Source organism: Bos grunniens, chromosome 6, assembly GCF_055505025.1.
Source record: "Bos grunniens cultivar Pamir isolate PY7600 chromosome 6, Bosgru_T2T1.0, whole genome shotgun sequence".
Classification (NCBI taxonomy): Eukaryota; Metazoa; Chordata; class Mammalia; order Artiodactyla; family Bovidae; genus Bos; species Bos grunniens.
The window spans coordinates 98,234,171-98,260,490 of record NC_141170.1 but is presented as its reverse complement, the minus strand read 5'-3'; the positions used below and the strand labels follow the sequence as shown (position 1 = coordinate 98,260,490).

At 39.5% G+C, this 26,320-nt stretch overlaps 2 long non-coding RNA genes across 4 annotated transcripts in view; one reads left to right on the top strand and one right to left on the bottom strand.

The window, feature by feature from the left end:
- LOC147371067 (uncharacterized) overlaps nt 1–26,320 on the top strand; it is a 58,032-nt gene that overhangs the window by 7,943 nt on the left and 23,769 nt on the right. For 2 of the 3 annotated variants that reach the window (XR_015166256.1, XR_015166254.1), the window contains 2 exons: nt 17–78; nt 2,310–5,448. This is a non-coding gene — a long non-coding RNA (uncharacterized LOC147371067). Of the gene's footprint in view, nt 1–16; nt 79–2,309; nt 5,449–26,320 lie in introns of those variants that run through there. The other variant, XR_015166255.1, reaches the window with a different exon arrangement.
- Nucleotides 1,467–26,320, bottom strand: part of LOC147371066 (uncharacterized) — a 57,536-nt gene continuing 32,682 nt past the window's right edge. Inside the window, exons 2-3 of the long non-coding RNA XR_015166257.1 lie at nt 9,874–10,010; nt 1,467–1,966 (exon numbers count right to left, since the gene is read on the bottom strand). This is a non-coding gene — a long non-coding RNA (uncharacterized LOC147371066). The remainder of the gene's footprint in view (nt 1,967–9,873; nt 10,011–26,320) is intronic.

Genomic DNA, 26,320 nt, shown 5'->3' with positions numbered 1-26,320 from the left:
CTGTTAATTCTTTCAGATTTTTGATAGGTACCACTATGGAGTAGGATGGATATTACTTTGGTCTGGATTTTGAAGCAGGTATTTTAAAATAGGATTTTGACATAAAATCAATCTTGATGGGATGATTGTGAAAGCCTAATTCTAAGTATCTTGCTGTCAAGACATGCTTATATCATAATATGCATTTCATATTTTACATATATGTCATGATATATAACCAGTTTGCTACCTGGTATGATTTTACAGTGAGCAGTTGAATTTTGAGAGTTTACAATGATGATAATTTAGAGTGTATTGACCCTTTCTTTCCTGTAGCTGGTCAAGGCATCCTCCTGGTGTGGAAACGGATGCTCAGTAAAGCATAATGTAAAGCTATCCTTCAAGTGGACAGTTGTGTGGATTAAATAAGACATGTAGGAAGGACTTGTACCTGGTCATCACAATAAATATGAATTCCTTTTTCCTTCTTCACAAGGTGCTAGCTATCAGACAACATGATGTCATTACATCTGATTGCCACTGTGAACATTAAAGAGAACAAATATTTCCTAACACACTAGTGGAACCTCTTTGCCGCTTTACTTTCTCATCTTCTGTGGTTTTGTAATTCTACTAAGATTGAGAAAAGTGAGCTTGATGGTTGGAAAGGTCTTATGGAAGACGTGATACTTAAAGAAAGGACAGATACAGGGAAGTAAAGGAGTAATTGGGTCAAATAGAGAAACATGAACAAAAGCTGAGAGACGCATCATGACAGCGTTCCTGTGAGATGAGGGAGCTTGTCCTTTGTGGGTAAAAGACATGACACGCAACTCAACTAAATTAATCAGACCCAGCCTTTTCTGAAAGATCATTGGGGTTACACAAGCTCCCAAGTTATGTAGTATAAAGTGAATGGTAGACAGTTTTGGGTGGCAAAACTTAGTGATTCAGAAAACAATAATGTGTTTCACATTTGTTCATTAGGCTGAAATTTTGGGCTATTTTTATACCCCAATTCTATAACAGTTCCCCTTTTCACTATACTACAGTGTTGAAATGTACTTATTTTTAACCTCTAGGTTAACCTTTAGTATCAGTTAATCAGAAATTCCTTTTGTTTCACACGTGGAGGGAATGTTTCAAGAGTGTAAAAAGAAAATTTTAAAAATATGTATGTTTGATATAAGAGAATATAATGTTCATTGTTTTGATTCCTCTTGAAAGTAGAAATATTCTAAAAACAGTTTTATTTGCATCTTAGAATTTTAAGCACAAAACCTTGATCTAGAATTCATATTAAGTGTTTCTTCCTAAACCACTTAAATTTAAATATCATCAGCCACATGACAACAAAGGTATAATTTCCTGAAAAATTGTATTTTTAGTGAGAATATTTTCATGCAAAGCATCTTATTTTTCTCTGAAAGTCATACTTTTTCCCAGAAACCAGCAGTTTCATTTCTGTATTTTAATTAGTATTTTTATTTTCCACAATCTGTTGATAGTGGGGGAAACTTGAACTTGAGACTTTGTTTAGCTGTATAAATCTTGAAATTAGTGTGTCTTTCTCAATGAGGACATCATTTGAATAGGGAATCAGTGTTGATTCAGTATAGAAATACTGAAGAAGCGTTTCACTGTGACTCCAAAAAAATTCAAAATGAAAATTATAAGCAAGTTGCAATGGAAGGTAGCTGTCTGAAAGTTCAGACACTCCAGAAAAATTCCATAAAACCAGAGAGATAATTTTCTACAGGTCTAGTAGTGACTCTTAGTATAGCCTTAAACTGAAAAGAAAGAATTCCTCTTTAAAAAAAAATTCTAATTGCAAAGTAAAAAAAAAAAAAAAGCTATAAAAAGTCAAATGAAAAAAATTAAACAATTTTTAAAGCTTTCCAGATGATTCTAACATGCTGCCAAGACTGACAAATCCTGCTGTCTTCTTGATAGATGACCTTTTCTTCAGCTTGCTTAGCCAGGATTCCTGAAAAGAAAGCATTTCTTATTTTTGTGTTAAGCCGATATTAAACATGACAAAATAATCTGTGTATTAAAAATTCTTCTAGGAAACAGGAATCTTTGCTACAGTGCCCTTTATTGTTTTATTCCAAGCAATGTTTTTGTGTGAATTATTCTACCTCTTTTGTAAATTATCCTTTTATTGTTCCTACTTCCTAATCTCTTCTTGACTCTGTAACTTTATTGTTTTGACAACTATTATTTTTCTCATTTCAATTTGCTGCTACTCCTCCTTACTTTTACTTCTCTTTTCTATTTTTTTTTTTGGCCTCTGGTTCAATTTTGATCATTCTCATTCTCTCCATTAGGCAACTCTGCAGCACCACAATCTCACAGGCTGCATTCTGCCCACTCATTTAAACAGTTTGAGCTGATGTTTGAGATCATGAAGTCTTGGCTCCTTCGAGAAGAAACTTCCAGATTTCTTTATCCTGGCAAATCCTTGTCTACAAGTAAAATGCAGTGTGAATTTTGCCTCCTGATGAGATGATAAAAATACCAGTTACCCTCTTCCAAGCAAATGAAAACTAGCCTTTATAACAAAGGACACATTTCTAGAAAATATAATCCTGTTTCATAAATTTTGCAAGAGTGAGTCATCTGAAATGACTTTAGAAATCCTCTGTGAAGACAAAAAAATAATTTGAAAAAGTATTTATTTGGTATTGCAATAATCACATAAACTTTCTGAAATTTTCATGTAGGTTAAACACAAGGCTTAATGTTTGACAACTGTATTATATTTTCTTTAGTGAATTTTGTGTAGTGTTTGGTTTCATGTGCTTTTCTCTTGTCATATTTAGGCCACTCTGGTGAGTTAAAAGGAAATTTAAAGCTATGGGATGCCTTGTAAAAAGAAACAACCAATTAATGAGAGTAAGAGTGAGCTATGGCTTGGTCTTAGTACCTGTGAGAAAGACTTGAGACTGTTCATAGAACATCAGCAAAAAAATATGGATTGGGCTTTATATTAGGATGTAAGTTCCAATAGTGAACAAACATTGAGAAAGAATATGAAAAATGAAGCAGGCAATATTTCATTCTCCTTCAGTTTTGGCTGAATTTCATTTGAAATATGTTTACTTCTGTAGAGCACGGAGTTTGGAAAAATATGTAGATGCCCCTGGATTCAGGGGAGAATAACTAGGAGGAAGAAGAGGTTGCCATGAAAAGCAGATCAATAAATAGGGCTATTTGACTGCAAAACAGATTACCAAGGGGACCTAATCACTGTTTTAAAATATTAGGTTGGCCAAAAAGATCATTTGAGTTTTGGGAACAGCTTACGATTTTTGGCCAACCCAATATTTGAAGGGCTTTTAGGTGGAATATGCACACAACTTGATATGTAGACACTAACAGGGGAGAAGCTGGGGACACACAGGATATATTTTAAAAGGCATGAAGAAGAAAATTCATGATGTAAAAACCTTGCATGATGTAAAACTCCCAAAATTTTTGGTATACTGAGATTTACAATATTTTTATACATTATCTTCGTTTTCTTAAAAAAATTTTTTTTTGGTGTATGTATGTGAATTTGCTCTAATGACTACACCAAAGACTTTGACTGTGTGGATCACAACAAACTGGAAAATTCTTAAAGAGATGGGAATATCAGACCACCTGACCTGCCTCCTGAGAAATCTGTATGCAGATCAAGAAGCAACAGTTAGAACTGGACATGGAACAACAGACTGGTTCCAAATCAGGAAAGGAGTCCGTCAAGGCTATATATTGTCACCCTGCTTATTTAACTTACATGCAGAGTACATCATGTGAAATGCCAGGTTGGATGAAGCACAAGCTGGAATCAATATTGCTGGGAGATATATCAATAACCTCAGATACGCAGATGACCCCACCCTAAGGCAGAAAGTGAAGAACTAAAGAGCCTCTTGATGAAAGTGAAAGAGAGAGTGTAACATTGGCTTAAAACTCAACATTCAGAAAACTAAGATCATGGCATCTGGTGCCATCACTTCATGGCAAATAGATGGGGAAACAATGGAAAGAGTGAGACTTTATTTTCTCGGGCTTCAAAATCACTGCAGATGGTGACAGCAGCCATGAAATTAAAAGACACTTGCTCCTTGGAAGAAAAGCTATGACCAACCTAGATAGCATATTAAAAAGCAGAGATATTACTTTACCAGTGAATGTCTGTCTAATCAAAGCTATGGTTTTTCCAGTAGTCATGTATGGATATGTGAGAGTTGGACTATAAAGAAAGCTGAGCACCAAAGAATTGATGCTTTTGAACTGTGGTGTTGGAGAAGACTCTTGAGAGCCCCTTGGACTGTAAGGAGATCCAACCTGTCCATCCTAAAGGAAATCAGTCCTGAATAGTCATTGGAAGGACTGATGCTGAAGCTGAAACTTCAATACTTTGGCCACCTGATGCGAAGAACTGACTCATTAGAAAAGACCCTGATGCTGGGAGGGATTAGGGGCAGGAGGAGAAGGGGAGGACAGAAGATGAGATGGTTGGATGGCATCACCCATGTGATGGACATGGGTTTGAGTAGGGTCTTGGAGTTGGTGATGGACAGGGAGGCCTGGTGTGCTGTAGCCCATGGGGTTGCAAGGAGTCAGATATGATTGAGTGAGTGAAGTGAACTGATGTGAATTGTCTCCCAGTTAATTTAGAATTTAACAATGGGCTATTTGTTCTTTAGAACAAGTTATATAACCTTACGATACTTAAGTTTTCTTGGAGTCAGATTTTTTTTCCCTTATTACACAGTAAGCCCTGTGTCAATGAAAGACATAAACATTATTGTCCAGCAAAAACATCAAGTGCTAAATGATTAACACGATTTACTGAATTTTAGTCATTCTTGTTTTTTTATAATATTTGGTATAAGTTGTCCTGTAAGGTGGGTGAATGATTGAGTCAGTTTTCCAATATCATAGCCTTATCTGTACACATGATGATTTCATCTATCCATCCAAATTCATACCTGAAAAAATATCTCGGATGAAATTTTGGTGTCATTCCTCAGGGCAACTAGGGGAACAAAGGCACAGCTGTTCCCCTCTATGGGCACAGCTGAATTTAGGATGAGCCTATTTTCTTGGAAGTATATTCCTTTCCTATCCAATGTGAAGTAACAAGGAAAAAAAAAACAAGAAATCTGAAAGATTGTTTAAACTCGTAGTTTCTTTTCCATTTGACTTTAAAAGCTTTGCAAATAATAAATACTAAGATTAAGGTGTGGACAACATCCAAACTGGTGTGAAGAAAACAAAGAAGTGGAAAAAAAGAGAAGGAATCTCTTACTAGGCACTGAAATTTTAGAAGCATTCACAAGTGGGAAAAAGAGAGTTTATAGATACCGTATTTTTTTCATATTAAAAATGGTTGTTTAGATAAGATGCCCTGAAAGAACTTCCAAGCTCAAGTAACTGAAGTGCTGAATGAAATGGAAAAAAAGTTTATAAAAATGGAAATTTTAGAAAACAAATACCAGATATCTTACACAAAATCACTATTAATATATATGTGTACTTTATTCATTTATCGTTGTCTCTATGTCATAAATGCTAGAAAATTAGGTTGGCTCTTAAAGTGCAGGATTAAGAGATCTGGCTTAAAGTTTTTTATATGCGTAAAGTTGTCCATACTTCAGTCTGAATTTGGTAATGATATGAATGTTATGGTCCCCGAGGGGCACATCTGATTGGTCTGGGGTGGGGCACAGACTCTGGTAATCTTTAAAGTTCCCCAATCTTTCTGATGTTCTGCCAAGGTTGAAAAACCTGTTCTAGAGTTTTGTTGTTGTTAATAAATGACCTCTTTCTCAGCTTATTCAACCCGATTTCCTGAATAGAACTGTACTTGGCTCTTCTTACTTTCTATTTTGGGGTGCATGTCCATTCTATGAATTTGTCTCTCAAATCTATGCTGATGACTCCCAGGTCACGAGAGTCCATCCTCTCACCCGGCTTTTGAACTGTATTACTGAGTGCTGATTGGACATTTTCATGTGACTATCTACTTTCAGAATCCTGTCATCTGCCAGTGGCATCAGTGGTCACACGTGTGAGAACTTGCCATCATCTTTGACCTTGTCTCCTCATTCAGTTTGATTCTCCTCTGTCTGTAGGTTCCTGTCCATTTTTCCTACTACAGCAGAGCTCTTCATCCTTTCCCCTATCTTGAGTCTATCAGTTTAGACCAGGCTCTTACTATCTGGCATGGCTGTTTTTTGTATCAGATGTCTGGCCTTCTCAAATCTAGGCCTTCCCACCTCCACTGTATCCTATTTATGCCTAGAAAATGCATTTATTTTAAGCATTACTTTAATTTCATTCCCAACCTTTCATTGCATTTTCTTTTTTTGGCCATATCAAGTTCTGCATAATTTGGCCCAAGCCTTTCTACCTCACAGTATTTAATATCCATTTGTTCTTTGTTTCTGATAAGTCTGTCATGCCTGATCCACAGCATGCTTTAATTTGATTCAGTGTTTCCAGAAGTCAATGCTGCCCAAGGATGAAACTTGAGATAAGTTTCGGTAGTATATGAATAAACTTCAAAATGTTTAGTTACATATTTAAATTTAACATAAACTAGAAAAATAGACATGTATTTCAGATTCATTCTTTGACAGGTTTTTCTTGCTTAGACTAAGACTAAGGTAAATACCAAAGTTTTTTTAAGGTATCAGTTTAAGTATTAAATAGGTACTATGGAAAAACTGAAGGTGATATATGAACAGCTGACATCCATAAAAAGAGTGATTTATATTATTTTTACTACCTGGAATAATGTGGAGCAGATTTCCCCCCATCCTTTCAGCTCTAATTTAACTTCAAAATTCTCTACTAGGTCAACCATACAAAATCTGCTGGGGAGATGGGGGAAGGTAAAGAAAGAAAAGCCACTGGTTTTGACCAAGAACACCAGTCATGTGTAAATGTAAGATTTTGTTGAATGGTGAGACCTAAGAGATGCAGGCTCAGTCCCTGGGTGGGGAAGATCCCCTGGAGGAGGTCATGGTAACCCACTCCAGTATTCTTGCCTGGAGGATCCCATGGACAGAGGAGCTTGGCAGGCTATGGTCCATGGAGTCGCAAAGAGTTGGACATGACTGAGTGACTGAGATCACCAGGCCTTAGGTGTGGCCCATGGGCTCTTCAGTCTTCTAGTCGTGGCACGCAGCATGTGGGGTCTAGTTCCCTGACCAAAGATCAAACCTGGGTCCCCTGCATTGGGAGTGCTGTGTTTTAGCTACTCAGCCACCAGGGAAGTCCCTGGGCTACTCTTTTGAATGTTAAAGGGGAAAAACTAGAATCAAAACCAAAGGGATGACATGAGTGAATATGTTTGTTCTTGAGATTGTCCTCAACTGCCATCTAGGCAGACAGATTCCTCCAAAAGTTGGTCAATCTATGGATGAACACCAGATCTATAGTCTCGTGGCCCCTGCTGTCTTCTGACGCTGCCACTACATCTTCCTCTGCTGCTGACGCCCTACCCTGGTCTGTTCTCCCCAAATGGGGACTGGGGACCAGAGGCTGGTCTAGGGTGAGAAGGGAGTGAGACAGAGCTGTGAGAGGAGGCTGTGGTGAGAACGTGCTGTGTGCTCTTGTAACGTGTCTGGGCTCTTCCTTTGCTCTTGAAAAACCAGTCCTAGCATACTTAGAGGAAGAAGCCTGAAGTGGCAATTAATGTTTAGCCTGCTCCCGCTCCATAAATAGAGGCTTTTCCCATGATTAAATCACAGGATGTTTGTTTATTGCCCCCCACCTTCTTTCTCCCTCAGGGATCGCCTATACTCCCACATCCCCCGTGAATGTGCCTGACTGGGGATTAGTCCAGTCATCCCATGCCTTTGAGACATCTTTCCCTTTTCCCCCTGGAATTAAATCTGTCAACTGTGAAACCAGTTTTTTTTTTTTTTTTTCTCACAATAATTTTTAGTGGTTTCACTCTTTATCAAACGAGACGGAGAAATTCAAGTGAAATCAAGGTGTGTGTGTGTTAGTAAAAACTGAACTAGGGCTTGGGTGCCAGGTTTTATTTTCAGCTCTGCCTTTGCAAGCTGGGTGATGGGGTACAACTCAGTTCACCCAACAGCACCACAAAGGGTGGAACCAGAACACCTCTCGTTTCCTTCCAGCTCATGAAGGTGAAGAAGACCTTTTTTGAAGTTTTGTTAGAGTTTCCCAGCATTCTCCTCCACTTCCTCTGGACCTGCTGCCAGATACACCGGCAGCAAGTATGGAGCTGATTCAAGGTTCATTTGAGAGGCAGATGGTTAGGTTTACTCCAACGGCTTACAGCATTCTGGATAGTGAGGGGACAAAAATGACTAGTTATCAGTTCCTGGTTTGAATAGGAAGTGGTGAGTATCTGGAGGAGTTCAGACTAGAAGAGGGTAAAAAGATGTTTTGAAAAGTGAAGGCAGGGTGCTTGTTTTTACCAAAGCAAGGACATTAAACTTAGCTAATGAATAATAGGCATTCACAGAGTGGCTTGGAAAAAATATGCATACAATCAGCTGGACATTTCAAGCTGAGATCTGGCTGTGTATTCTTCTGCCTCAGGCAAACTTCACATTTTAACACCTAAAACTTCTCCTCCTCCTCTTACTGGCAGTGTTGACTCATAGCATTGTATTTCTGATGGTTGCTTCTCCAGACAGTGCTAATATACTGTATACAGTGTTTTCCAGGAAGATGAAAAGCACTCTGATTATGTATTATTGGAGTGAGTGAGTGTGTGTGTGTGTGTGTGAGATGGGAAAAGTTTTTAGGTCTCCATTTTCTTAGGGAAAACTTGGTCAGTTGTTCTACTTATACATCTGATAGGTAAGAATTATGAGATTTTAATGTGTCACTCAATTTTTCCCTATATTGTCAATCTTGACATAAGATCATTCATGATAAATCCTTATTTTCAGGAACCTAAAGATTTCAGGAGTTTTAAAGTGGTCATTACTAACAGACCTCTTTACCACAAGCTATTCTTGTGTTGAATTCAGACTACACATCATTTTTCCAGGAATGTACTCAAAAAGGTTCATTTCGAGAATAAGTAACACTGTCTGACTTTCTAACTGGAAAAAAAAAAAAAAAGGATTTATCCTCTTATATCACATCCTCCATTTCCAAGGAAAATTTTTAATGAGAAACATTCTGGAAGAAAAATGATCATATCCCAAGTCCAGGATTATAATTCTTCTTTTCCAGGTGTTCAATATTTCCTCAATATAAAAACAAGTCAACATCACAAGACCTTTTATTTTATCTCTGTTTATAAGAACAGCTGCAGTAACCGTGGATGCCATTTATTGGGCAGCCACTGAGTCCCAGGAATTTGGCGTATTAACCCATGTGGTCCTTGCTTAGCTGATGATGAAACTAAGCCTTTGAGAAGTATCCTGCCCTAAGGGCATATAGCTAAGAAATGCTGGCCTCGCTCCTTATAATTCTTGTACACCTTTCCTTATACTAACATGGATTAAAAAAAGTACTCTTTGTTCCATAGATAAATAATTTTATAGTTGTGTAGAGAACAAAATAAATATGACTTCAAGTTCTCATTAGAAATGGCTTTTTGGAATTAATTTAGAACATGATTAGAATAAGCCACACAATGCATCCATGATTTTAAAGATAGAGGAAAGGTTTGGAGTAGTAATTTAGGATCTAGTATGATCACTTCTTTGATATCAGAAGGGCCTTTTGAAATCTTATCAAAACATCCGATATGGGGATTCCCTCTGCCACCACTCTTAGGGGAAACAACTCGAGCTCATTCAGTGATGGGACATGCAGAACTTTTCAGGCAGAACTTTCCATTTCTGGCCTCTTTGAGTGATTGGTAACAGTTTATATACTCTCTGTAGTTATGTTACTCACCTCTTCTATACATCTTGTTTCGTTTATGAAAGCTCCTCTTTTATACATCTTGTTTCATTTATGAAAACTTGTTCTTATTTTGAGTCCAAGTCTGTTCTCTCATTTACTTCAACTCACAGGAGTGATGGAAACTTTTTCTGTATAGAACGTAAATGAGGTGGGGAACAGTGTTGTGGTGAATAACTTCTAATTTAATATTTATGATGCAGTATCTTTTTGCTGAGGTGGTTTTGGTGTACAAATTCCTGGTAGATTTGACAGCAGTATGGGCTTTCCTTGTCTCTGAACCCCCTTTAAAGCTACAAGACCAAGAGCTTTGCTGATGCATCTCTCTATTTTCCCCTTCTCTCCCTACCATGCATAAAAAAACAACAACGCGGAAGGCAAGAATAGTTCTGACAAACAGTAATTACTCGCCACCTTAATGGCAATAGATCTGTGGCTAGAGAATGACAAAGTAAGTCCTTGGTAGCTAAGAGTATTGCTCTGGTTTTAGAAAGGGAAGGTTTTGACTTTTGATTTACTTGTTATGTGGGTAAAACAAAAGAACTTTATATTATATGCCCTTAGTTAAACTTTTTGTGCCCTTTAAAAACATGTTTTGGAGGCTTGGAAAGATGCCATACATTTAGCTGGGTACATCTGTGTGTAGACATATGCTTGTTTTATCTACTTTCCTCATTGACTGTAAAGTGGAAGCGGGCAGTTGGATATAGCTCAGACAGTTCATATGCAAGACTCACATAGATAAAATCACGCACCGTCACTGGGGACCGTTCTCATTCCTGCGTGATTGGAGTCTGTGGATTATGGTGCGTGTTCCTCAGTTTATATAGAATCAACCACACTGTTGGTGTTGCTTTCCAGTCAGGCTTACATCTCCATAATTATTGCTTGACAGGTAGATTTTACTTTCTGACACATGGCTCAGTATGCTCCATGACCAGAATTTTAAATGCAAGCTCATCATAAATTTTATCTGATTTTTTACTTTGTCAGAGAAAATTAGAATAGTCTGCTGCTGTTGCTTTCGCTGCTAAGTTGCTTCAGTCGTGTCCTACTCTGTGTGACCCCATAGACGGCAGCCCACCAGGCTCCCCCGTCCCTGGGATTCTCCAGGCAAGAACACTGGAGTGGGTTGCCATTTCCTTCTCCAATGCATGAAAGTGAAAAGTGAAAGGGAAGTCACTCAGTCATGTCCTACTCTTCCTGACCCCATGGACTGCAGCCTACCAGGCTCCTCTGCCCATGGGATTTTCCAGGTGAGAGTACTGGAGTGGGGTGCCATTGCCTTCTCCTTAGAATAGTCTGGCAGGACTTTATTCACCAGTGCTGATTTCTTCTAAGGAGCTCCTCAAAGAGTTTGCAAGTTGATACTTTCCAAATTATTTTTCTTATTTAGAAATACCAGCAGATTATACATTAAAGGAAAAGGGAAGTGTGGTGGGGAGGACAGGTAGAAGTTAATGTCAAGGGCAATGAGAAGTATTGACCATGATCAAGCTGAATTGTTTTGAGTGGGAGACATCTTATCTTCAATTAACTGAATATCTATTGAGGACAAGGCTCATAATCATTCTTGTAGAGTTCCAAAGGGAAGAAAGATGATGAGGCGTATTTTTGCTCCGATATAGTGATAAGAAGAAAATATGCATCTAGGAAGCCGAATTTTGCCTTCCTCCCACCCCCACCCATAAAACACCCATCCGTCTGGGTTTCCTGAAGAAGAGTTTAACAGTTAGAACTGCTATAAAATGAATGGGTGAAACCATCTCAAATAACTTGCTGCCTAACAATGTTCAAGTAGACACAAACCCACTTGTCAATGATGTTACAGGCTTTCTTAGTGGTGGGTACTCTGGATACCACAAAGAACAAGACCAGCACAGAGCTGGTGTTGAGGACAACATTTGGAAAAGCTAGAAAACAGAAAAGGTAGAAAAGGAAAGAGTTGTTAAGAAAGCTACTCAGAAAAGGACGAGGTCAGAGGGGAGGAGATGGGATGCTTCAGAACTGTGGTGGGCAAGGGACAGCTGCATCCGGGTTGTGTTAGGAGCACAGTGATGAGGAGCGTGCCATCCCAGCTCCCAAGGAACTTCCGGTATAGCTGGGCTACCCCACTGTAGGAGGGGGAAACGGAGGGTTGACTGGTTCCACCTGAGATTCATCCTTCAGGCACTGGCTTGTGTTTCTCTGTGGTGCGCTCACTGCATGTAGATTTTGAGTTCTTTTGGTCTGTCCTTCTAAGGACGGGGCCCCCAAGCTTGGGAAGCACATACCGTGGCACATCTTGGGTCAGTACTTCATTAATGCCCATGTTTTCTTTGAAACTAACAAACCGCTGTCCATTAATTTTCTTTAAAAATTTTTCTTAGTGAAGTATAGTTGTTTTACAATATTGTGTTAATTTCTGTTGTACAGCAAAGTGATTCAGTTATACCTACACATATATAAAACAACTGTTGGAATTTCAATATTCATGTAATTGTTCAGCAGAGACAATGAAGGCATATATAATAAATATGACACTTATTCAGCTCATGTATTTGCATTAGAGATGAGCCTATTCTCAAAAATTATGACCCAAATGTAAATTGACTTCTCTTAAACATTTTTTACCTTTTTACTTATATACTAACTTAATTAAATATATCCAATTTTCATTTCCAGTGCTCTGAAATGTGTGACAAATGTCCATGGGATACAAAAGCAGTAAATTTGTCTTTACTGTTGTTGTTATTTATGGTGAAGACATGCTTCATTAAACAACCCCTGTCTCGTTACTGAACAACTTAATATGGTTTTGCACGACTAATGGTTTTCATCAGCATTCATCATTGAATCATTTCCTACCCAAGAAACAGGGTTGGTATTCTAAATATTATCTATGCTAGGCTGGGGAAATCTCATTACCAAAAAGCTAGTAAGTTTTAGGAGAGAACTAATTTAAATCAATCAATAGACTGGTCTTGGTAAGAGAATTATGTGATACTTACAATAATGTACTGCTTATACTGTTATTTAGGGGGTTAAATATCTACTATTTTCTCTGCTTTCTGGTCAAGCAGGAAGAAATAACACTTAAGTTTTGGTTTTCAGTGGTTAGAAGGGGCATTTCCAAGGAGGAAAGAGAACTGATTGTAGATGCAGGAGCAGTGAAGTCTGGCTGGGTTGTGCCATCTAGCTGGCCCTCAATGGCCTCATTGGTGGAAATGAAAAAAGAGCTGCTTGTTTTCTCTAATTTTGCTCCAAATTCTGATGTTTTATAGTTAACACATTATCTATTTGCTATCACCAAACATTGTTCCTGTATTAACAAAGGAGTGAAGACACATGTATGTTCAGTTCACTGAAAAAGCACTAGAAGGAAGTCTGCTGCTGCTGCTACTGCTAAGTCACTTCAGTCGTGTCTGACTCTGTGCGACCCCATAGACGGCAGCCCACCAGGCTCCTCCATCCCTGGGATTCTCCAGGCAAGAATACTGGAGTGGGTTGCCATTTCCTTCTCCAATGCATGAAAGTGAAAAGTGAAAGTGAAGTCACTCAGTCGTGTCCGACTCTTAGAGACCCCATGGACTGCAGCCCACCAGGCTCCTCCGTCTATGGGATTTTCCAGGCAAGAGTACTGGAGTGGGGTGCCATTGCCTTCTCCAGAAGGAAGTCTAGTATCACGGAAAGGGAACCAACCCCACTGGGAATGGGAAGACTTGGACTCAGCTTTAGCTCTGTCAACAACTAGCTTTGTGACCTTGGATAAGGTACTTACTCAGTATTCCTTACAATTGTTTTCAGTTCTGAGATTCTGTGAGTTCAATAATGAAGTAAAAGAGTGGAGATATATAATTGTACCTGATGTCGTCAGGAAATGAACTTTGGACTCAGGGAAACCTCAGGAAACTTGATTAAAAAAAAACACAAGATGTTAAACATGTTTTAGCTTTTACCTATAAAAGCTTTGTATCAAGATTACCTTTGACTGAACCTTTTGAAGTTTGAAGAGATGGAGGATCGTTACTTCTACCCTACAAGTCTTCTGAGTTTGGAACTAATTGAGAAATGGGCACAGCCAGATAGATCAGAATCAAATGGCTGTTAGGGCTGAATTCGGGTATGGAGCTTAGATGTTCCCTTTGCTGTTTAGTCGCTCAGTCGTGTCCAACTCTTTTGTGACCCATGGACTGTGGCTTGCCAGGCTCCTCTGTCCATGGGATTTCCAAGGCAAGAATACTGCGGTGGTTTGCTATTCCTTTCTCCAGGGGATCTTCCTGACCTGGGGATTGAACCCACATCTCCTGCATTGGCAGAAATATTCTTTACCACCTGGAAAGCCTGATGTTCCCTTAGTAGTGGAGAATTAGATTATTTGTTTTCCTCTAAGTGTAAACTTTGGAATAATCCACCAGAACTATGTAGAGAAAACATACTCAGAATTACTGCCTTGCCTCTGCTGAACTCCAGTATCTGATGCAGAAGGAGATTGTGCTCTGAGGAGGAATATTGGGCCCTGATCCATGCGTCTTGACCACATGGAGTTGAGGATCTGGAGGAGAAGGCCAGAGGTAATGCAAGGTGGGGGGAGCCAGTACAAATAACTGGGGCTGGTGATCTGGAAGAAGTATGGGTCTGAATACAAAGCCCTCTGAGGAATTTGTTACTATAGTCTACCCTTCTCTGGAGGCCCTTCAAATACTGTTCACCAGGGCCTGAACCAGCTCTCTTGCCATAATGAAAGCCCTCTGTCTTTGTAGACTTGAGTGAGGGTAGAAGGGCTGAGCCACATTCGTATCATTCTGATCTCCTCGGTCATCTGTTGTGTGTGTTTGCAAAACAGGGAGGGGAGTGTGGAGAGGCTGGAGAGAGTGTTATCCTAGAAGTCCTTTTTCCGAAACATGAGACTAGGGCACTGGCAATTTTTCCTAAGAGGCTTTCTTATCTTTCTACTTGTGGTGGCAAATATTTATTAGGAATATACCTTTTCATATTAACTCTATACATGTGGCAAAACAGGTAAACGATTGCATATTTATCAGCTTGAAACCTTCCCCCATTACTCTTGGTCTTAACTTAGGGCAAACACGTGAATCTTGTCTAAGAATTCCATGACAGTGTTCATGTCTTTTTCCCCAGGGTCCTTGGGGAAAATGAATTAATATAAAATTTGTTCATGGAGGTCAAGGGGTTGGTTAATCAGAAGTCTTCAGATCATACTGAGGTCTGTTTTGCTGGGGGAGCTTACTTAATACATTTGTTCATCACTTTTGGCCTGACTTCTTTACCAAAGCTTGTGACTATAACATCTGCTTTTATAGTATATCAGATCATGCTAGATTAGCTTACTTGGGGGTAACAGAAATCCTGGGAGCTTTGGAAATACTGATGCCTTGATGTAGAGATGACATGAATACAGTGTGGCCTAGGAAAAAGGGCAGCTCTCATCCTCCCAAATGACACTTTACCTGTAGTTGTGAAAAATCTCATGGACAGTGTCCCCAATCCTGTCACCCTTCCTCTGTATGTAGACATCAGAAACAATGAAACTAGTTTTGTGTCAGAGCTGGGAAAGAGTACTCAGTAAAAGAATATCTAGAAATCTAAAGACGAAATAAAACAAAACTGAGTGAAATTTAAAATAAAACTAGAATTTGTGATAGAACAGACTGCCAATTCAAGCACGACATCTATGGCAGTTGCTTTTTGAGAGTACTGTAAAAATACACAAGTGGCCTCATATCACATCAACTGAATGCAAAGAAAAACTACGAAGCCAGGCGCAATTCCAGGGACAGCAGAGTGGGGAGAGGGGAGCAAAGAAGATGACAAAGCCTTGGTTTAGTGCCATCTGGAGCCCGCCTGCCTGGCTGAGAATTCTGGATCATCGTGTTATCTCAGGAATTTGTTTAAACACTCTGTGCCTCAGTTTCATCCTCTCTAACATAAGGTTTTTGTTGTTCAGCCGCTCAGTCATGTCCGACTCTTTGTGACCCCATGGACTGCAGCACATCAGGCCCCATTGTCCTTCACCACCTCCCAGAGCTTGCTCAAGCTCATGTCCATTGAATTGGTGATGCCATCCAACTATCTCATCCTCCGTCAGCCCCTTCTCTTCCTGCCTTCTATCTTTCCCAGCATCAGGTAGCCAAAGTATTAGAGCTTCAGCATCAGTCCTTCCAACGAATAATCAGGGTTGATTTCCTTTAGGATTGACTGGTTTGATCTCCTTGCATCCCAAGGGACTCACAAGAGTCTTCTTTAACATCAATTCTTTGGCACTCAGCCTTCTTTATAGTCCAACTCTCACATCTGTACATGACTACTGGAAAAAGCATACCTTTGACTATATGGACCTTTGTCAGTAAACTAAGGTCTCTGATTTTTAATATGCTGTCTAGTTTGGTCATAGTTTTTCTTCCAAGGAGCAAGTGTCCTTTAATTTTATGGCTGCAGTCACCATCTGCAGTGATTTTGGGAACCTAAAAAATAAAGTCACTCTTTGCATTGTTTCCCCATCTATTTGCCATGAAGTAATGGGACCAGATGCCATGATCTTACTTTTCTGAATGCTGAGTTTTAAGCCAATGTTTCACTCTCTCTTTCACTTTTATCAAGAGGCTCTTTAGTTCTTCTTCATTTTCTGCCATAAGGGTGGTGTCATCTGCATATCTGAGGTTATTGATATTTCTCCAGGCAATCTTGATTCCAACTTGTGCTTCATCCAGCCTGGCATTTCACATGATGTACTCTGCATGTAAGTTAAATAAGCAGGGTGACAATATATAGCCTTGACATACTCCTTTCCTGATTTGAAGCCAGTCTGTTCCATGTTCAATTCTAACTGTTGCTTCTTGACCTGCATACAGATTTCTCAAGAGGCAGCTCAGGTGGTCTGGTATTCCCATCTCTTTCAAAACTTTCCACAGTTTGTTGTGATCCACACAGTCAAAGGCTTTAGCATAGTCAATGGAGCAGAAGTAGATGTTTTTCTGGAATTCTCTTGCTTTTTCAATGATCCAGTTGATGTTGGAAATTTGATCTCTGGTTCCTCTGCCTTTTCTGAATCCAGCTTGTACATCTGGAAGTTCTTGGTTCATGTACTGTTGAAGCCTCACTTGGAGAATTTTGAGCATTACTTTGCTAGTGTGTGAGATGGGTGCAGTTGTGTGGTTGTTTGAACCTTCTTCAGCATTGTCTTTCTTTGGGATTGGAATGAAAACTGACCTTTTCCAGTCCTGTGACCAGTGCTGAGTTTTCCAAATTTGCTGGCATATTGAGTGCAGCACTTTCACAGCATCATCTTTTAGGACTTGAAACAGCTCAGCTGGAATTCCATCACCTCCACTAGCTTTGTTCATAGTGTTACTTCCTAAGGCCCACTTGATTTCAAATTCTAGGATGTCTGGCTCTAGGTGAGTGATCACATCATCGTGGTTATCTGGGTCATGAAGATCTTTTTTGTATAGTTCTTCTTGTGTATTCTTGCCACCTCTTCTTAATATCTTCTGCTTTTGTTAGATCCATATCGTTTCTGTCCTTTATCGAGCTCATCTTTGCATGAAATGTTTCCTTGGTATCTCTGATTTTCTTGAAGAGATCTCTAGTCTTTCCCATTCTATTGTTTTCCTCTATTTCTTTGCATTGTTCACTCAAAAAGGCTTTCTTATCTCTCTTTGCTATTCTTTGGAACTCTATTCAGATGGGTATATCTTTCTTTTTCTCCTTTGCCTTTCTCTTCTCTTCTTTTCTCAGCTATTTGTAAAGTCTCCTCAGACAACCATTTTACCTTTCTTTTTCTTGGAGATGGTTTTGATCACCACCTCCTGTACAATGTTATGAACCCCATCCATAGTTTTTCTGGCCCTGTATCGGATCTAATCCCTTGAATCTATGTGTCACTTCCACTGTATAATCATGAGGGATTTGATTTAGATCAAACCTGAATGACCTTGTTGCTTTCCCTACATTCTTCAATTTAAGTCTGAATTTGGAAATAAGGAGTTCATGATCTGAGCCACAGTCAGCTCCCATCTTTTTTGCTGACTGTTCAGAGCTTATCCGTTTGCAGCTGCAAAGAATAGAATCAGTCTGATTTCAGTATTGACCATCTGATGATGTCCATGTGTAGAGTCATCTCTTGTATTGTTGGAAGAGGGTGTTTCCTGTGACCAGTGCATTCTCTTGGCAAAGCTCCATTAGCCTGTGCCCTGCTTCATTTTGTACACCAAGGCCAAACTTACCTGTTACTCCATGTATCTTTTGGCTTTTTACTTTTGCATTCCAGTCTCTGATGAAAAACATGAGGTTAGAAATGGCATCTAGTGTCCCAAGAATGTCCATGTTGGATATGCACTGGTAAAGCTGGTGCAACCAAAGGAGGGAGGCTTTGAGGATGTCGATGATGCCCACGGTTGCAGAGAGGGGCTACTGAACACCTCCCAGGGCCATGGGGGGCGTGCTGAGCCATGATGTTATTGGGATTTCCTTGGGAAAGGTAAGGCAGGCAGGGTAAACATTTTAGGATGGACAGGTTTGAATAATTCTTGTGGGTTTCATGCTAAAGGAGTGATTTCTTGTTGCCTGGTCCTGAGGTGATTTAGTGCAGGGGAAATACTGGCTTGGTGTGCAAGAATTAGGTATAAAGAGGTGTCTGGGGACTCAGAATTGCCTGGCTAGTATATGAGAGATGTGAGTCTAGTCGAGCCTTTTATTATCTTTAATTGGCTAGCCATGCAGGGGCCATTTCTCCCCAGGTCTGGGAGAGGCATCTCTCCCTGGGTCTGCGAGGCCCCCAAAAGCCAGAGCACATGTAGCCCAAGCTGGCCTCAGGTCCCCAGTCTAACTGCCTGGGAGGCTGAGGAACGGAAGGGAGCAAGACTCTGTGCCTTAAGGAGACATGGCCCGACCAATCTGGACTCGCGGAGTATGTAGGAGAGCATGCAAAGCATTTGAAGAGGTATAAAAATAGTCTGTGATAAGTGGCATATTGGGATTGTACAGAATAACAGAGATGAAACAGCTTATATATGTACATAACTTTCAGGCAGCTAATTAATATTTTTAAATGTAGGTCCAATCATATAGAACATCAAATGAATTAAGAATTATTTGCCTCATTTAACTGCTTTAGAACTGGACATGGAACAACAGACTGGTTCCAAATAGGAAAAGGAGTACGTCAAGGCTGTATATTGTCACCCTGCTTATTTAACTTCTATGCAGAGTACATCATGAGAAACGCTGGGCTGAAAGAAGCACAAGCTGGAATCAAGATTTCTGGGAGATATATCGATAACCTCAGATATGCAGATGACACCACTCTTATGGCAGAAAGTGAAGAGGAACTAAAAAACCTCTTGATGAAAGTGAAAGAGGAGAGAGAAAAAGTTGGCTTAAAGCTCAACATTCAGAAAACTAAGATCATGGCATCTGGTCCCATCACTTCATGGGAAATAGATGGGGAAAGAGTGGAAACAGTGTCAGACTTAATTTTTTTGGGCTCCAAAATCACTGCGGATGGTGATTGCAGCCATGAAATTAAAAGACTCTTACTCCTTGGAAGGAAAGTTATGACCAACCTAGATAGCATATTGAAAAGCAGAGACATTACATTGCCAACAAAGGTCTGTCTAGTCAAGGCTATGGTTTTTCCTGTGGTCATGTATGGATGTGAGAGTTGAACTGTGAAGAAAGCTGAGCACCGAAGAATTGATGCTTTTGAACTGTGGTGTTGGAGAAGACTCTTGAGAGTCCCTTTGACTGCAAGGAGATCCAACCGTTCCATTCTAAAGGAGATCAGTTCTGGGATTTCTTTGGAAGGAATGATGCTAAAGCTGAAACTCCAGTACTTTGGCCACCTGTTGTGAAGAGTTGACTCATTGGAAAAGACTCTGATGCTGGGAGGGATTGGGGGCAGGAGGAGAAGGGGACGACAGAGGATGAGATGGCTGGATGGCATCACCGACTCAATGGACAGAGTTTGGGTGAACTCCAGGAGTTGGTGATGGACAGGGAGGCCTGGCGTGCTGCAATTCATGGGGTCGCAAAGAGTCGGACACAACTGAGCCACTGAACTGAACTGAACTGAACTTCTTTGATTGGCATTTTGTTCATATCCAGGAAGAATAAAAACAGGAAATAAGCAAATAAGAGGTGTTTCCTTTTACCTGAAGAGAGACACCAGCAGTTATCATGGTTGACCCATGTTTGGGACAGCTGCAGTGTTTGCAGTGAGGACACTGAAGGTGATATGAACTTGAGGATGCCATGGGTGTGACACCATGAAGGACATGCCATCTCTGCCACCATGTATGAACCTTAGTTACATGGTGGGGTGTTAGACTTGGATCTACAGGATCTGGCTGTGCATCTGTCTCTGGTGCCTCCTAGCTATGTGACTTTTTGTATTTCTTATCGTAAACGGGAACAAGGATGATTTAACAAGACAGTGGTGGGGTTTCAGTGAGATACTGTTTTTGATTATTTTCAGAGAGAGCTCATTCTCACCATCTGTGGCTTCTGTGTCTAGTCACAATAGCTGTTCCACAGACATCCCCTGATTTCTGGTGGACTTTACTAGGTAGGTAGATGATTAACTCATGCCACTGTTGGGTACTCAGTTCTTAGCTTCTTCATTGTGGTTGTGATGATGAAAGTTCAGGCTTTGCCTTCTATTTGACTTTACTCCTCTAAGCCTTAGCTTTCTCATTATTAAAATGAGGATAATAATAGTATCAACCTCATGGGTTGTCATGATAATTAAATGAAATTACACATGTAGAATACTTAGCTTAGTACCTGACACATAATAATCACCTAATAAGTGGTTGTTATTGCTAATCTCATTTAATGTACACATGCAGGGGTTTGATCTACACTTTTGGATTCAGATACAAACTAGTCTATATCTCATTAGCAGAATCAATGAGAAAAAAATAGAAGTTAACCAATGTTATTAGATAATTGGTTAAAAGAGCTATCAGATCAGATCAGTCGCTCAGTCGTGTCCGACTCTTTGCGACCCCATGAACCGCAGCACGCCAGGCCTCCCTGTCCATCACCAACTCCCAGAGTTCACTGAGACTCACGTCCATCGAGTCAGTGATGCTATCCAGCCATCTCGTCCTCTGTCGTCCCCTTCTCCTCCTGCCCCCAATCCCTCCCAGCATCAGAGTCTTTTCCAGTGAGTCAACTCTTCACATAAGGTGGCCAAAGTACTGGAGTTTCAGCTTTAGCATCATTCCTTCCAAAGAAATCCCAGGGCTGATCTCCAGAATGGACTGGTTGGATCTCCTTGCAGTCCAAGGGACTCTCAGGAGTCTTCTCCAACACCACAGTTCAAAAGCATCAATTCTTCAGTGCTCAGCCTTCTTCACAGTCCAACTCTCACATCCATACATGACCACAGGAAAAACCATAGCCTTGACCTTTGTTGGCAAAGTAACGTCTCTGCTTTTGAATATGCTATCTAGGTTGGTCATAACTTTCCTTCCAAGGAGTAAGCGTCTTTTAATTTCATGGCTGCAGTCACCATCTGCAGTGATTTTGGAGCCCTGAAAAATAAAGTCTGACACTGTTTCCACTCTTTCCCCATCTATTTCCCATGAAGTGATGGGACCAGATGCCATGATCTTTGTTTTCTAAATGTTGAGGTTCAAACCAACTTTTTCACTCTCCACTTTCACTTTCATCAAGAGGCTTTTGAGTTCCTCTTCACTTTCTGCTGTAAGGGTGGTGTCATCTGCATATCTGAGGTTATTGAAAGGACAAATGAATCTTTTGTATTTTCAGCCAAGCCCTACTATAACTCAGGGTGTTTGAGAAAATATAGCATTCTACTAAAAACCTAGGATACTCTTAAGACATATGAAAAATAAAATTTAGTTTTTATTTTTTTTTAAAAAGCCCTTTGTTTTAGCACTATCACTTGAGTGATACCTGCAGTGAATGCTATCGAAATCCCACTTAGTTCATCTTCAAAGAAAGCTTCTGGGGGAGGCAATTTTTATGTTCCTGTGTGCCACAGAAGTTGTGAGATAATGCCTGATAATTAGCATAAGCTTGAAGCCAAATAGCTGGAAAAACATGTTCTAGGACATTGCAGATCAAATCATATTTCTATAAAAAGAAACTGCTGGATGTTCAGCTGACAGATCATCAACCATAAAAGGATAGTTTAATGGATTTCCATCATTATTTAAACACAAAATCACAGAGCCAAGTTTATGTGCATTGTTAATCATATGTTGTGAACCTGGTAAAAGAAAATGCAACAGAAGTGTCAGATGACACGTTTTTCCTTTTTTGATTTTTAAATTGCAATATTAGATTTTTTTAAGAATCACTGGAAAGAAAATGGTTTCTTGGAGCAGTTGCTGTAAGGGATGTGCATTCTTTTGTTGGAGAAACAAAAGGGTGGAACCAGAGGAAGAGCTCTGGAAATTTTGTGCTTTTTAAAGCTACTAGATTCCTTGGTTTTGCTAATATTTAAATTCTAGAAGAAAGCATATCCCAACCCAGAGGATTTTTATGTATATGTGTGTGTGTTTTAAATCAGCAGACACTTTTTAAATTTTAAATTATACTGATCACTCAATTATTTTCTAAACTATTTTAAACTAACTGACCTTTGAAAATATTTATCTTGCAGACTTATTAAAGCTTTAAGAAAATAAGGATATTCATTATGATAGGTGGTTACAAAATAAAGTCAGTAGCTTTCTGATATTGTACCTTCTTATAAGGAAAACATAAAGGGAAAATATCCCATTTATATTTACAAATAAATGCATATAATATTTAGGATAGTCTTAAGAAATATGCAGGAACTGAATGAATAAAATTATAACATTCTATGTAATAGCATAATGATAAGTTTTGAAAACACAACAAAAGACTTGAATAGAGGGACATACTTTGGAAAGGTAGGCTTAATTTTTGTAAAGAGGTCAATTTGGTTTAAGTTTATTCTGTATACAGTATAGTATCAATTAAAATCCCTATTTATTGTGGAGACGTTGGTGAGGAACTTGGCAAAATGATTCTAAACTCACTTTGAAGAACAAACATGCATGTAGAGATGGAAGAATTCTGAAAAACAAAAATACTGAGAGGGAATATTGCCTGAACAGATGTTAAATTATATCATAAAATAGGTGAAATTAAAACAATGTGAGTGTTTATCCTCAGCCTCAAATATGTATAGGGGTTTAGCATTTGAGAAGGTTAGACTCTTGAATCAGTAAGGAAAATATATATTCATGAATAAAATATTTGTCCAGTATGCAACCAGTTGGGGAAGAGTGTCAGTTTACAGTGCTCTTTACATTCTTGATACTTGTTTAAAAAAAAAAAAAGACAAAAGTAACAGACAAAAAATATGGGCAAATTTTAAAGAGAATATTGGGGTGGATAAGGATGATTTTCTTCAGTATGATGTGAAAGCCAGAAATGATAAAAAAGCAGATTGATAAATTTAACTTTGTGCTCAGTCACTTCAGTCATGTCTGATTCTATGTGACCTCATGGGCTGTAGCCTGCCAGCCTCCTCTGTCCATGGGATCCTCCAGGCAAGAATACTGGAGTGGGTTGCCGTACCCTTCTCCAGGGGATCTTCCCAATCCAGGGATCAAACCTGAATCTCGTACATTACCTGCATTGGTGGAGGGGTTCTTTACCACTAGTGCCACCTGGGAAGCTCTATTTAACTATAAACACCAATACAGTATACTAACGCATATATATGGAATTTAGAAAGATGGTAACAATAACCTGGTGTACGAGACAGCAAAAGAGACACTGATGTATAGAACAGTCTTATGGACTCTGTGGGAGAGGGAGAGGGTGGGAAGATTTGGGAGAATGACATCAAAACATGTAAAATATCATGTAAGAAAAAATAAAAAGTTAAAATTTATAAATGGAATGAATATTGCCCATGAGATTGAAAGAACAATGGCCAGGAGGAGAAAGTATTTTTCACATGCATGATGGCCAGAGGTCTATTGTCCTTAACCTACAAAGTGACGTGCAACGAAAGTCACTCAGTCGTGTCCAACTCTTTGTGACCCCGTGGACTATACAGTCCATGGAATTCTCTAGGCCAGAATACTGGAGTGGGTAGCCTTTCCTAACCCGGGGATCAAACCCAGTTCTCCTGCATTGCAGGCAGATTCTTTACCAGCTGAGCCACAAGAGAAGCCCTAACTTACAAAAATATCTTGCAAATTAATAAGAATATAACCCCCAACAGAACAAATGGGAAAAATTAAAAAGATACAGCCTACCCAAGAAATGTTTTGGTTGTGCAATAAAATCAGTGGGAGATGAAGATCAGAAGAGGAGGAGAACTGACATTAAACTTAAGAGGTAGAAGTAAAAAAAAAAAAATTATTACTAGTTAGTGGAATAGTAAAATGTTTTTGTTATGGTTTAACTATTTCAAATTTTATTACATTCTTATATAAATACTTGTATTATATACTGAATGTGATTCTAGTCTTCACCAAAGATGAAGGTCTTTTAAAATTAAACTTAAGGAAAAAAAAAAAGTTAAGCAAAAATGGATAGTGATTGGGTCACAGCTGAAAAGTCCAGAGAGTGAACTACCTTCAGGCATGGCTGAGTTTAGGACCACAAACTTTGTTCCTCTGCACTGAATCCAGTCCCTGATTGGCTCAATGTGGTGGGCCCTGTTTATTTAAGAATTTCATCTTACAAAACTAAGCAACCTTTGTAAAAGGAGTTTTTCTTCCTGCACAGTTCAGTTGAGTACCATTGTACCAACTTGAATCATGTGACCATTCTGGAACATGTCACTAGGACTCAAGAGATGGAGCTCTGATCAGGTCTGAGTCTCATGTCTACCCATAAATTAGATCATATGAACCACGTGGACTGAAAGTAGGGACTGCTGCTGCTGCTAAGTCGCTTCAGTCGTGTCCGACTCTGTGAGACCCCATAGACGGCAGCCCACCAAGCCTCCCCCGTCCCTGGGATTCTCCAGGCAAGAACACTGGAGTGGGTTGCCATTTCCTTCTCCAATGCATGAAAGTGAAAAGTGAAAGGGAAGTCGCTCAGCCGTGTCTGACTCTTAGGGACCCCATGGACTATAGCCCACCAGGCTCCTCCATCCATGGGATTTTCCAGGCAAGAGTACTGGAGTGGGGTGCCATTGCCTTCTCCAGGCTATTGTTGTTAATGGAGTCAAATACCAGAAGGTTTCTATCACTACAAGGATTCTTCCTGTTGCTCTTTTATAGCCACACCCACTTTCCCTCTGCCTTTTTCCCATCCTAAACCACTAATCTGTTCTCCATTTCTATAATTTCATCCTTACAAGAATGTTGTATGAATGGAATCATACAGCTTGTAACCTAAACCTAAAGTGATTAGTTTTTTTCACTTAACATAATTTTCTGGGGATTGATTTAGGATTTGTTGTGTATATTAATATTGCTTTTTGTTTTTGAGTAGTATTTAACGGTATAGATGTATTGCAGCTTGCACAACCATTTTCCTGTTGAAGGACATCTGTGTTGTTGCCAGTTTTGGGTATTAGATATAAAGTTGTTAGAAACCTTAGTATATAGGTTTTTGTGTATACCAAAACCTGGGATTTCATTTCTCTGAGGGTAAACTTGCAAAAGTAAAATAAAAGTGCTTTTAAAGGTAAGACTATTTTATCCTAAAGAACGTCCCCACACTTTTTAAAGAGTTTTCCAAGGGTGTTCTCTTGTTCTCAGCTAAAGGGCTGCTGATGAAAACAAGAGTTAAGCAGGCAAACAGAAAGTGTTTGGTATACTCACAGAAATAGAATGGATGTACAAACAAGTAAAAAGACAATGGGAAATCACTGTGCTCCAATGATTCCTTAGGATGATAAGCTAAGGCAACTTCGAGCAAAATTCCATAAAGCCAAAAGACTTCTTAGGAAGTTCGGAGATACAACAAAGGCTGTGTGACCATCTCAGGACTTTTGACTATACCGTTTAAAGTGAAAATTATATGAATGAGTTTGAACTTTTTCTTTAATAATTATATGCTCCTTATAAATGTAATAGTTTCAAAAATGACTAAAATAAAATCTCCCAGGAATGCTTTTAAGTAGAGGTAGGACTTAAGCTTTCAGAGAAGGCGATGGCACCCCACTCCAGTACTCTTGCCTGGAAAATCCCATGAGTGGAGGAGCCTGGTGGGCTGCAGTCCATGGGGTCATGAAGAGTCGGACACAACTGAGCGACTTCCCTTTCACTTTTCACTTTCATACATTGGAGGAGGAAATGGCAACCCACTCCAGTGTTCTTGCCTGGAGTATCCCAGGGACAGGGGAGCATCCCAGGGACGGGGGAGCCTGGTGGGCTGCCATCTATGGGGTCGCACAGAGTTGGACACGACTGAAGCCACTTAGCAGTAGCAGTAGCAGAACTTGCTAAGTCACTTCAGTCGTGTCTGACTC